General features: G+C 35.1%; 1 non-coding gene and 1 pseudogene across 1 annotated transcript; one reads left to right on the top strand and one right to left on the bottom strand.

Moving 5' to 3' along the window:
• Positions 1-3482: 3482 nt before the first annotated feature.
• Positions 3483-3554, bottom strand: TRNAP-UGG (transfer RNA proline (anticodon UGG)). Its single transcript has one exon. It is a non-coding gene; the product is annotated as a tRNA-Pro (tRNA).
• A 4290-nt stretch (positions 3555-7844) lies between these two features.
• LOC142644223 (zinc finger BED domain-containing protein RICESLEEPER 2-like) lies at positions 7845-10535 on the top strand (annotated as a pseudogene).
• The last annotated feature ends 2984 nt before the right edge of the window (positions 10536-13519 follow it).

Below are 13519 nucleotides of genomic sequence, written 5' to 3'. Positions count from 1 at the left end.
GAATGGAACGTAATGTCTTTTGGTTTAAAGAATGCACCCAGTGAATTCCAAAACATTATGAATGAGATTTTCAATCCATTCTCTAGTCATTCCATTGTTTACATAGATGATGTACTCATTTTTTTAGAATCTATTAAGCAACATTGGAAACATTTGCAAGCATTTCTCAATACAGTCAAGCTTAATGTTCTTGTGGTTTTAGCCCCAAAAATCAAACTTTTCCAAACACATGTTTGATTATTAGGTTTTGACATCCATTATGATCTGATCAAACCCATAGATAGAGCCATTCAGTTTGCGGAAAAGTTTCCAGATCAAATCCTAGACAAAACTCAACTTCAGAGATTTCTAGGATCTCTTAATTACATTTTAGATTTCTATCAAAATCTTAGGCAGCAATGCAAACCACTCTTTGATAGACTTCGAACCAATCCACCTCCTTGGACCCCAGTTCATACATCAGTTGTCCAAGAAGTTAAGAAATATGTCAAAACTCTCCCTTGTTTAGGAATTCTCTCAGTAAATTCCTTTAAGATTTTCTAGACAGATGCCTTTAACATTGGTTATGGTGGCATTCTCCTTCAACATGCTAATTCCCCAGAACAAATAGTTTGTTTCCATTCAGGAATTTAAACTCCTACTCAGCTAAATTATAGTACTATGCATTTCAAAGTTTTAAAGTGATTTATTAAATCAAAAAATTTTAATCAGAATTGATTGCAAATCTACAAAACATGTTTTAGAAAAAGATGTCAAAAACATTGCATCAAAACAAATTTTTGCACGATGGCAAGCCATTCTCTCAGTTTTTGATTTTGACATAGAATTCATAGATGAACCCAAAACAATATCCCTAATTTCCTTACCCGTTCTTACAGAATCCAACCCAAAATGTCCAGAAAGAAGCTAGCATAATAGCCCCAAACCCTAAAGCTACCTAAACAGTCACCTCCTAGCAATACTAGTCAGTCAAAGAACCCTGGCTAGCTAGTCCCAGTTTCCCCAGTTTCCTTGGCCAATCACTATGTGGTTTCTACAATCCCAAAACCAAACTATGAAAGGCCACTCCTAACCCAGGCCAGTTTTAGTTCTGCCTTAGTGTCCTCAGCACCTAGGGCAATAACTCCATACACAGTAGATGATCCATTTGGCCCCTTACAGTCCCAAAGATCATCCCAGCCCCCTAGCATAAAAAATAGGTCTCCTTATGTTAAGAAACCTTACATCCAGCACATCTTTTATATTGAACCTCACATGATTCATATAAAAGACCCATTGGCCCTTGCGTTGAAAATTTTGCCACCAAATTGGCATTTCTTTCCAAAGATCCTAAAAAATCCATCAAGTTCTATAAGAGCATCCTCACCCAGGAAAAGTCTGCTCGAATAGAAGACATCAAGTCCAAAGCGGACCTCTCAGTTGTCCTCTGCTACAAGCTCACCATCGCCAAGTTCGTCAGTTGTAAAGAATGGGGCCAGCACCCCTCCCTGCTTAGAACAATCCAAATAGAAGGCTCAGAAATTTAATATAGTTATTATGACTATATAGACGCCTTTGAAAAGATTTTGTTTTATCAAAATAAGAACTTTGATCATTCATGGTTCTTAGTATTCGACAAAAATTTTAACAACCAAATACCGACATGGTTCCTTAAGTGGTGGGAAATGTTTGGATCAATCCCTCAGATCTTCCCAAAACCTCTCTAGGATGCCCTCAGGTATTTCAGCTCAAGGCTCTAAGTCAACCATCACAATTCCCAGTTTCCAGCAATCTTGCATATGACCATCAGGTATAAAATCCATTGGATCAGCATGTGGTCCTATACAATAAGCAACAATCTGCTATACAAGGAATTCTCAGTAAAATGGTGGGATAGCCTCAAAATTGATCCAGTAATCAATCAGATAAATAAGGATTTTCCTCCTCCAGTCCACAGAGCCATTATCCAGAAGACAAGGTCTCAGACTAGCCTAGAAACCATCTCAGTCGCCAGAAAATCTAGCAGAGAATTAAAAGATCTTTCCGATCAGTTACTCCTTCAAGCTTCATAGTTAGAAGAAGAAGAAGAAAATGCTTCTCCTGCCTCTTCTGAAGTATCTACCAGTCACCAACCATTTGACCCCTTCTAGGATTCTTAAGACCCTTACGAGGGCTATAATTTGAACAGTCCCTAGACTATTCTAGTAGCACCAGTCACTACTCAGAATAGCTCCAACTCCAGATTTGGTCACTATTCAAAACAAGTACCAGTAGACAAGTTATTATTCATGAATAGTACCAGTCGACGCAAGAAGACAAAAAGAGTACCAGCCGACACAAAAAGACAAAACATGAATAGTGGCGCAGCTACACTACGCTTTCGAGGTCCTCGTTTACTTTCAGTGGAAAAGGTTTTCACCCTAGGGAAAAGCAAACTGCCCTCCCTCAAAATTTCAGGAATCTTCAGAGGATCCTAAGCTCTTAAGAGGATCCTAAGCTCCTCACAATCTATATAAAGAAGTTCAAGTCCCATTCGAAAGCAAGCTTGGTTCAGCATAACTCCCTTTTACAAAATCCCTTAGAAACCCTGTATTAGGAAACATTATCCAATCTTGTAATCAAATGGCTTTTTCAATTTCAGTTTTCTATGTAATCATATGGCTCCAGTCAACCCTTCAGCATAGTTGTAACTTACACTATATTGTACAAAATTTGAAACCTTTTGCTTCTTGCTGCTTACCTATTGATGAAGTGTCTTGACAGGTGAGTGATTGATTTTTGTTAATAATTCATCTAATTCTAGAATATTGAGGTGAGGGGGACAATTAGGTGAAATGCCAATCACCATAGAATGCCATCATTCAAGAAAGAACTGAATCTTTAGCATCTGGAGGCAGTGAGTTAATTACATGACCTCTGTTAGTAAATAACCCCCTCAGGTAATAAATTATGATAAATTGGGTTTGTTTCCTAGCTCCCCTACCTTGATTCACCATCTTCTAAAGCCTAATTTATTACATTATTCATTAATGAAGGGTCTTGTCATATTTTAGATATATTTGGATTTATTGTTCTTATTTCGTAGTTCTTGACTTGACTTGGCTCAATTTATTTTAAGCATTATTTAAAACTGAACTTAAAAACTTAATTCTTAAAATCTGTTTTGAAATGAATGAAGAACTGAATCTTTTGCATGTGGAGGCAGTGAGTTAAGTATATGACCTCCGTTAGTAAATAACCCCCTAAGGTAATAAATTATGATAAATTGGGTTTGTTTCCTAGCTCCCCTTCCTTGATTCACCATCTTCTAAAGCCTAATTTATTACATTATTCATTAATGAAGAGTCTTGTCATATTTTTGGTATAATTGGATTTATTGTTCTTATTTTGCAGTTCTTGACTTGACTTTGCTCAATTCATTTTAAGCATTATTAAAAACTGAACTTAAAAATTTAATTCTTAAAATCTGCTTTGAAAATGTTAGTAAAATAAATTTATTGAATGGGGCATTCCGAGAATCGAACTCGGGACCTCTCGCACCCAAAGCGAGAATCATACCACTAGACCAAATGCCCAATTGTTGGTACTTGTTGTGCTTAAATTTTAATGGACCAGATTTCATTAAAGTCAATATCTTCTCCCCTAACCTACCTTGTAGGCTGGGACTTAAAATACTTGTAAAAATGCAAGGTTGATGGGTTACCAAATAATAATAATGCGTACAGCTTGCTGTAGGAAATGTAGGTAAAATTGAGCTATCTAACAGTCTTGGTGTTTTCAGGTAGGTAGGGTCTTTAGATCTTGAAATTGTGACTAACTGGTCAAGCTAAAGAGGTTATAAGCTGGTTATAGTAAGCCTACTTTGATAATTGGCACTTTCATGCAAATGAGTACAGAGGTTATAAGCTGGTTATAGTAAGCCTAATTTGATAGTTGGCACTCTTATGCAAATGTGTATAATAATATTGTACACATTTGCATAAACACAATATTGTACACATTTGTTTAGTTTACAATGTAAATCTTACATTGATACTACAATGTGAACTAATAATTGTCCTTAAGGTAATAGGTTAGAGACTGAAAATTTTAAGAACTGAACTCCTCATTTCTGAAGCATAAATTATACATACAACTAGAACAACTGTCTAGTGGTTCAACCTCATCTAATTACCTATTAATGTTCATCATAGCCAAAGCGAGAATCGAACCACTAGACCAAATGCCCTCTTGATAACTTTACTTCCAACACATTAGTTAGGTTTCCCATTTCGATTCATTGCTATGCATCTATCACCAAATGGCATATTTTGGAGTTTATTTCCTAATTTGCACATAGGTATGTTCACATTTGTTTCATCTTACCAAGAAAAGAAAAACTAATAGTTTTAGTATTGAGAGTTCTTTTTTTATAATAAATTTAAAGAGTTTTCTTAGATATTTAGAAAACTAAGATCAGAGCCAGCGTCTAATAATTCAAATGACAAAACAGTTTAATCAATGTTACTATATTTTTATAACTTTATTAGATTAATATTTTAAAATTTTTATAGTTGGATTTTACCTTCTCTTTATTCTTATCACACAAACAGAATTTTATATTAATTAAATGTTATTTACAATATGTTTTAGAGGTGATTATGCATCCCTAGATTTTTTTTTTTTTTTTTTTTCTTTTGGAGGAAGGATGCGAAACTTCATTATGAAAGAATGGTCATATCGGCTTGAATTATATTTGTGAGGTGTGAAGGGACATCTTTCATCCACACTGAATAACCTACAACATGTATAGCATGTCCAACAAGATTGTGAACTTCAACATTACCTTGACAACGAACTTGTAAAAATCCGATGCTCCTAAAGTCTCCGACTAAAAAATTTGCGTCTTTTAATAATAAGGTGACCAAAATGGTTCAAATTCTTCATAAAGTCATTATCGTCCACCAGAGCGTGTATTATCATCTCAGAATCTCCCTCAAGCACATCTGAATTAATCCCAACTTCTAGTGAGAATTTGAGTGCTTGCATGGCTACTAGAGCTTCCTATTGAATGAGGTAGAGCAATTTTCTATGACAATGATGCAATCACGTGCCCTTTGTTGTCTTGAATAACCACTCCTAAAAGGTTAAATTAGCTTGATTTTACAACTTGAAGGTTGCCTCGTCGAAATTTATTTTGAAACAATCTAGTTAAGCAATTAAGTGGGAAAAAAGGACCAAAATAAATACATACAATTTTGTACACGAACATTGGTAAATTGAATTGCACCTTAGTCCTGTGAAATCTAATCTCTATCACTTTCTTTTCTTTTCTTTTCTTTTCTAATCTTTTTCATTTTCTATTGTACTCTCTCTCTCTCTCTCTCTCTCTCTCTCTCTCTCTCTCATATTGTTGCAAAGGATATCATTTTCCTGGATGAGGATCTAGACACATCAATGACTTTTGAACAAGGAAGTCAGTACCGTAGCGGAGGCTATGCCGGTTTGACCAGTGGTACGATATATTTCGGGTACCGGTTAATACCGGTGTACCGTTTCGAGTTTACCGTTATTTTATATATATATTATACACACACACACACACACACACACACACAAAATCTCTAGAACCATGTTTACAAGATTATCCACTATTCTTCTGCCCCAAGAAGCATAGGAATTACAATACAAAGGAACAATTTTGCCGAGACAATTCATCATTAGAGAAAAGTTATAAATGTACGACAAGTATAAATTGGTCTCATTTTTCTTTAGTGGAATTAAATAAACATAATGCTGAAATTGCATTTTGTAATGAACCTGTAAAATTGTCTCTCCAATAAAAGAAACAACCCCCCTTATAACAAATGAAAGTAAACCAAAATTAATTAAAAAAAACACAGAAATAAATTTCAAAGTATAGAAACTAAAAAAAAAAAAAAAAAAGCAACAAAATTGAAAAAGAATTAGGTTAGAATTAGGTTTAGCACAATTACCATGCCCGGTACGGCCGGTACGCGTCTGGTATGGCTGGATTTCGCCGATACGGCCGGTACGCGTCCGATACACCTGGTATATTTTTCAGTAGGAAACAGAAGGGTACCTGTACCAGTGCACTGGCCGGTACGGTACGGTGTCTGCTTCATTGCTTTTGAAGGACGACATGAAGCTTTCTTCTAGCAATTGTGCACAATAAGGATAAGATCATTGCATGGTTCTAGTGGCGGATTTAGGATTTGATTCAAGGGAGCAACATTTACATACATATTTTTGCTTGATTATATGTTATACATATATAAACTTAAGACCAAAGAAAACTTACAAAAATATATAAGATGCATTATATTAATGTCTTTTCCCTCTTGGTTTTTAGTTTGTTCCCAAAGAAGCAAGTAGGGTTTTTTTGTAGGGCCTGAGATTTTTCACTCTCTCTGCTATTCAAACATGCATTCTCCTTAGGGTTAAGGGGAGATAAGGCCCTTGTGGCTAGGGATGGCAATTTAGATCCGACCCGCGGATACCCGGCCCAGCCCGACCCTAATGGGCCGGGTTTTACTCGGCCTGATAAAGAATAGGGTCGGGTATGGGTTTTAAAAATAAAAAAAAAAACTCGAAGCGGGTCTGGGTCGGGTCCGGGTTTTATCAAAAAAAAAACCCGGACCCGACCCGAAACCCAACCCGAATAAATACCCGGTATGTTAAATTACTAAAACACCCCCTTATATATATATATATATATATATATATATATATATATATATATATATATATATATATATATATCATCTGATTGGTGAACCCTAAGTGACTAAGTCTCTACTCTCTACTCACTACACAGCCCAGCCGCCCCTTTCACTACACACTCAGCCCTCTCGCCTCAGCCCCTCACGAGTCACGCCTCAGCCAGTCAGCCCCTCACGCCTCAGCAGGCCCTTACCTCGCCTCATCACGCCTCAGTCAGCCCCTCACAGCTTATCACGCCCTCTCGCCCCTCGCCTCATCACACCCTCTTAACCCCTCAGCACACAGCCACGCCTCAGCCAAGCTCACAGGATCAGCCACGCCTCACGCCTCAACATTGTAAGCTAATTATTTTCCTATTTTTTTTTATTTTTTTATTTTGGGTGCATGAACGCAACTTAAGTGTTATCTGTGTTATTGTTGGATTCTTATTTCAATTATATATGTGTGCGGTTTTGGGCAATTCTATGTGGGTTATGAGCTTACAATGAATCTGTATAAATGGGTTTCAGAGTTTAAATGTGAATTTCATGATACTGTTTACATAGTTGGGGTTTGGAATTTCCATGTTGGGTTTTGGTAATTTTGAATTTTGGGGTTAAACAGTTTTTTGAATTTGAAATATAGGGTATGTGGGTTTTGGGTAATTCTTGTTGAATTGAGTTTTTAATGAATTTGTGAAAATGGGTCTGGTTTTTGGGAAGGTGGAAGGGTTTTTTGAATTTATGTTATATTCTTGTTAAGTTGTGACTTGTTAGTTTCCAGTGAATTTGTGTAATGGGTCTTGAGTTAAAATTTGATCTTTGATGTGTTTATGTGGTTGGGGATTTGGAAATGTGGAGAGATTTTGGAATTTGCATGTCGGGTTTTGATAGTCTTGAATTTTGGTTTAGAAAATAAGTTGGGATATTGAATTTGGATTATGGGATACGTGATTAATTGGATATATTTGTGAGTTATGATTTTCCAGTGTTAGAGTGGAGAATTTGGAGGTTTCTTTATTTTTGAAATTTATGTAAGGGGTAATGTGGGTTTCATGTTTGGTGATGCGTATTGGTGGCACAAAGTATCATACTAGTGTTAAATAATGGAAGAAATTGTTTATTGATTTTGTGTTTGTTGAGAATGCAGAGCCTAAAACGGAGATGGAAAACACAAACAAATCTAGTTCTTCCTCGCCGAGCGGCTCTCCCTTGAGAAACAAATTTAGTTCTTCCTCACCAAGCGGCTCTCCCTTGAAAACCGAACATTTTCCCTTGCCAGCTATGCGGCCTCCTTCACCATTTTCACGTTCACCCTCGCCATTGTCGCCTGGCAGCTCACCCTCAGGATCACCATCACCTTTATGCCCCTTAAAAAACGAGTAAGCGTTTGGAATTTGTAGTTAATCATGTTTAATTATGTTTGGGTTGATAGAATTTGTGAATCTATGTAATTATGAATTTGTGCGTATTAATCAATGAGTATGTGTAATAATAAATTTAAGTATATTTGTTGTGATTCTAACTCCTAAACTTTTGAACCAATTAGAAGTCCAAAATCCCCAACAGTGGACTTAGGAGAAAACTTAAAGGCAGAGAAACAAGAAGGGGCAGAGGGAGAGGGAGAGCGAGAGGGAGAGCGAGAGCAAGAGCCTACAAATGAGGACTTAGAGTTGGATACAAGTAGAAAAAGAAAAACTACCTCAGATGTCTGGGATCATTTTACAAGGAAGAAAGTTGATGGAAAAATTAAAGCCCAATGCCATCATTGTAGCAAACTTTACTTGGGTGATTCTAGCCAAGGTACAACCCATTTGCGTAATCATTTAGCAAGATGTCCACGGTTGAAGTTTAAAGATATAAGGGATATGCGACAATAAGTGTTAATTAAACAACAAAATAAGGTGGATGGAACTATGAGTTTAAATGCTTACCAATTTGATCAAGGCAAAGTGAGGAATAATCTTGCTCGTATGGTAATCCTACATGAATGCCCCCTTTCAATAGTTGACCACATTGGGTTTAGAGAATTTGTGGTTTCTCTTCAACCTTTGTTTAAACTTGTCACAAGAAATACTTTGAAGAGTGACATTCTTAAAATCTATGATAATGAGAGGGAGAAAGCTTTGAAGATGACGGACAAGAATGGAAGTAGGATGGCAATTACAACTGATATGTGGACTTCAAGTAACAAAAAGAGAGGGTTTATAGTCATTACCGCTCATTTTATTGATCATACTTGGACATTGCAAAGCCGGGTTTTAAGGTAATTTTTTTATCTACAAATTGAATGTTAAAGACTTTACATTTAGAATGTTTATTGAGTTATGTTATAATTATTCCCATTATTTTTTTAGGTTTGTTTATGTTCCTTCTCCACACACAAAAGATGTCCTTGCTGATGTCCTTGTTGATTATTTTTTAGAGTAGAATATTGATAGAAAGTTGTCCACAATAACCGTTGATAATTGTAGTACTAATGATACTATGATAAGACTTCTCTTGAATAAGCTTGATACTAGTTCTCTTATGTTGGATGGGTCTATGTTGCATATGAGGTGCTGCACATATTTTGAATTTAATTGTTCAAGATGGGTTGTCTCTTATTGGTGATGGTATTGAAAGGATTCGTGATAGTGTGATTTATTGGACTGGATCACCAAAAAGGAGGCAAAAATTTGAAGAAAATGCATGTCAATTACGTGTTCAATGCACCAAAAAGTTAGTCTTAGATTGTAAAACTCATTGGAATTCAACTTATTTAATGCTTTCTACTGCATTGATTTATAAAGATGTTTTCCCGCGTTTGGCTAAACATGAAACATCTTATTCTTCTTTGCCATATGATCATGATTGGGAGTTAGCCAAAGATATTTGTGGGAAGTTGGAGTTGTTTCATAGTGTGACTGAGTTTTTTTCTGGTCGTAAGTACCCCACAACTAATATGTATTTTACTTTGGTATGTGAGTTGAAAATTGCATTGAATGAATGGAGTTTGTCTTCAAATGAGATGATAGCTACAATGGCAGAAAGCATGCTTGCTAAATTTAGTTCTTATTGGGCTAATGTTAGTGTTGTTGTGGCTGTTGCTGCTATCTTAGATCCAAGATATAAGATGAAGTTATTTGAGTTTTATTATCCTAACATTTATGGTGATAATTCTAATTTGGAGATTGAAAAAATAAAGAATCTTTGTTATGATTTGCTTGATGAGTATGGAGATTTAGATGAGTCCCCTGTAAATAATGAAGGAAGTTCTCATATTCCTGCAAGTAGTGCTTCAAGCCCTACGGCTCAAATGAAGTTTAGGTTGAGTGGGTCAATGTCATATTATGATTTGTTTATGAACAATAGTTCAAAGAAACATGGGAGTGCTAGAATGGAATTTGATTATTTCATTGATGAGGGAATGTTAAAGAGAAGTGAAGATTTTGATATTTTGGGATGGTGGAAAAGTAATGGTCTCAAGTATCCTACTTTACAAAGGATTGCAAAAGATATTTTAGCCATTCCTGTCACAACTGTTGCTTCAGAATCTGCCTTTAGCACTAATGGGAGGCTTTTAAGTCCACATCGTAGTAGGCTACATCCCAAGACTATAGAGGCAATGATGTGTGCTCAGAATTGGTTATAGAGTAAAATCAACGGTTAGTAATTGTCTAATTTCTATTTATAAAATCAAAATTGTATTTTTATATTTGCTTGTTACAAATTGATGAAGTTTATTCTATTTTTTAATTCATTGTTGTTGTAGATTCTTCAACTATGTCTGGTGATTGTGATCTTCAAACAATTCTTGATGATGGGGAGCCTATTGAAGAGGATGGGAGTTGTGTCACAGTTGTGGACGATTAAACATTTTTTAATAATTTAGTAGCCCTTTTAATTTCTTAGACTTGTTAGATTAATTTGTTGGTTTGTAATTATTCTAAACCTTTTGTAATTTCTTAGTCTTTTTAATTTGTTGGTTTGTGGAGGATAAGACATTTTGTAATTTTTTAAACTTGTGAGATTTATTTTGTAGCTTTTTAAGTAATTTATTGATTTAAAATCTTAGTTGTGATTTATTGATTTAGCTGCCATATAGTGTGGCCTAAATGCCATATAACAAGGCAAATTTTGGCTGCCATATAACACAGCAAATTTTGGCTGCCATATAACACAGCAAATTTTGGCTGCCATATAAATGAAGGTAAATGATTTGGCTGCCATATAACAGGGAAAATTTTGGTATTTGGGCCACGTTAAATGGCTTGAATTTAGGGGAAAAAAAATTTAATGGGTTTCAAATTTTTTTTTTTTTTTGATTGGGCCAAATTTGGGCCCAAGAAGTTAAACGGGGCCCGTGGGGCCTGTGAGGCCCGGCGGGCCGAGTCTGGGTCCCAGGAAAAAAACCCGATTAATAATCGGGCCGGGTTCGGGTTTCGGGTCTTGACCCGCGGGTCGGGCCCGGGTATGCAAAAACTCAACCCGAACCCGACCCGTTGCCATTCCTACTTATGGCCCCATGCATTTGTAAGACTTCAATAAATTTAGTTGTTCAACTAGAATAATGTAGATGCACTCACACACACGCGGGTGTGTGTCTTCTCTCTGAGAGAGAGAGAGAGATTGTCTGAATATAAAGGACAAATATGAATATGGGTTGGAATTTTGGATTTGTGCAAAAAATGAGTCAACCTACACTTAAACCTACTAAAATGATGGGTTGTGTTAGGTTTACCCTAAGTCACACTGGTTGGTCTTTATGGAGAAGCCTATTTTCTTGTGTTTTCTACTTTTCTTCTCTTAGTCAAAATATCCAACTCTTTTCTTCCCTTTTATCAGTGAAAGTGAAAGCTTTGATGTGTACTCGAAATTTGTTTTTTGAATTCATACTTAATCCATTTATACAACGATTGTTATTATAAAATTTAGAGTTTTAATTTTTTTATTTACTCATTTTTATTATATGCTAAGTTATATTGTAGATAAAATAAAATTTTAAAAAAAAATTGGTGAAATTACACAAAATAGGTGCACCTAAGGTTGATCCCTTGATGATGGCATTCAGCTTTTCATTTCTTCTTTTGTGAAATTTTGACTAGTGTATGGTTAAAATTAATTATCGGATCATAAAATTAAGGGTTTATGTATAACCCAAATTTTATGTATAATCCAAATTTTTAATACAAGAGAATAAGAAATGGCATTCGTTTCTTTATTCTCTCGTATTAAAAATGGGAAAAAGAATATACTCAAGTTTTCTTATTTATTTTTATACAAAAAAGTATGGGCCATATCATAAATAGCAACCCGTTTAGTCTAAACCATTTCCAGTACGTACGTTTTGACCAATACCCTCTAGGGCCAAATTCAAATTCGCCCTACTAGACCCTTTTGCTACACAAATAAGTGGAACATAGTCCAATTAGGCTAATTAAGGCCCATTAGATTGGTTTTAGCTTGAAGACTTGACCCAAGCATTCATCTATTGTAGCTCCCACTTGCAAAAGGGTGTCAATATGACACTTGGCCTTGATATGCAGCAGGGCATTAGGAGATCACATGATAACATCTACCCAAAAAATGGGGGTGATTGATACATGATTTCAAACAATAATTTTTAGTTTTTAAACAACATTACACGTATTTCTATACACTTTTTCACTCACATATATTTCCAAAAAAACCTTTTAAACTTGAAAACTGTTGTTTAAATACACGTACCAAACAGGCCCGAGTGTCAGTGGCCCTTTTTATTTTTTTTTACAATTTTGTCTTTAACTCGTTGAAGCAGCATGTTGTAATTGATGAAAGTAACAATGGTCGTAGTTATAGGTCCATTATCATGTATTGTCATTTTAGAAAGTTTTAGAAAAAGTGATGTCGGTGGGAAAATTAAGGTCAGTCTAGACCATTTGAAAAGAGTTTTTTTTTTTTTTTTTTTTTTTGGCTTAAAGACAATTTGAAAAGTTACAGGTTCTGAGTTTTCCATCCATTAATCAAGAACAGAAAAAGAGGAAACAAATGAACACATTTATAAAAGAACAAACTATACTCCAATCTCCAAATAGTAATACAGTAAGAAAGAAAGAAGCCAATAGGAATCCAGCTGGGCATGTCATGATTAAATCAAGTAATCAGTAACTTTAGACCCACCACCTTTAACAAAAGAAAACCCATCCTCGATTATCCTCCCCCAAAAATCAACAAAAGTTCATGATGATTCAGCTCCCTAATCTACTTTTATTCTTTTGATTTGATAGGGGAGCTGCCAAATCTTGCTATTTTGTAGAATTTCATCATAATCAAAGGCAATTTTGTTATGATAATAATAAATAGTCAGTAAAGAGTAGTCATCAGAACTTCAAATCTACCATTTGACATGATATCATAACCATGTTTCAAATTTTTTTTTTTTCCTGTTACTTATTTTACTTTAACTTTGATGAACCAAACTTGGTGTGCCCAAAATAAGTTGGGTTATTTTAATAAACATGATGTCTCCTATTCTACAGGAAAAAAGATAATAAAGCAAAAGAGAAACTAGTCCAAATTATCTGAGTGCGTGGAGGACCCTTGTGATGAATGAGTAGCTTCACTTCGAATGAAAATGGATACATGAATTTATCATTACTAGTCTCTTCAAAGTCAAAGAGCTTTCTTCAATAAAATAAAATAAAAATTATGTATATTTCTACTAGTTATTATAATTTTTTTAGACAAAATTTTCTTCGAAACAGAGTGGGAGGAATCTCCAAATACAAATTACGTGGCAATTCAAAAGTCATCAACATGTATTATTAAAACAAGTTATATGACTTATTAAATATGTTATGTGACTAAAAATACATATG

This window comes from Castanea sativa, chromosome 7, assembly GCF_040712315.1.
Source record: "Castanea sativa cultivar Marrone di Chiusa Pesio chromosome 7, ASM4071231v1".
Classification (NCBI taxonomy): Eukaryota; Viridiplantae; Streptophyta; class Magnoliopsida; order Fagales; family Fagaceae; genus Castanea; species Castanea sativa.
Note: the sequence above shows the minus strand (reverse complement) of the source record. Positions and strands in the feature narration are given on the sequence as shown.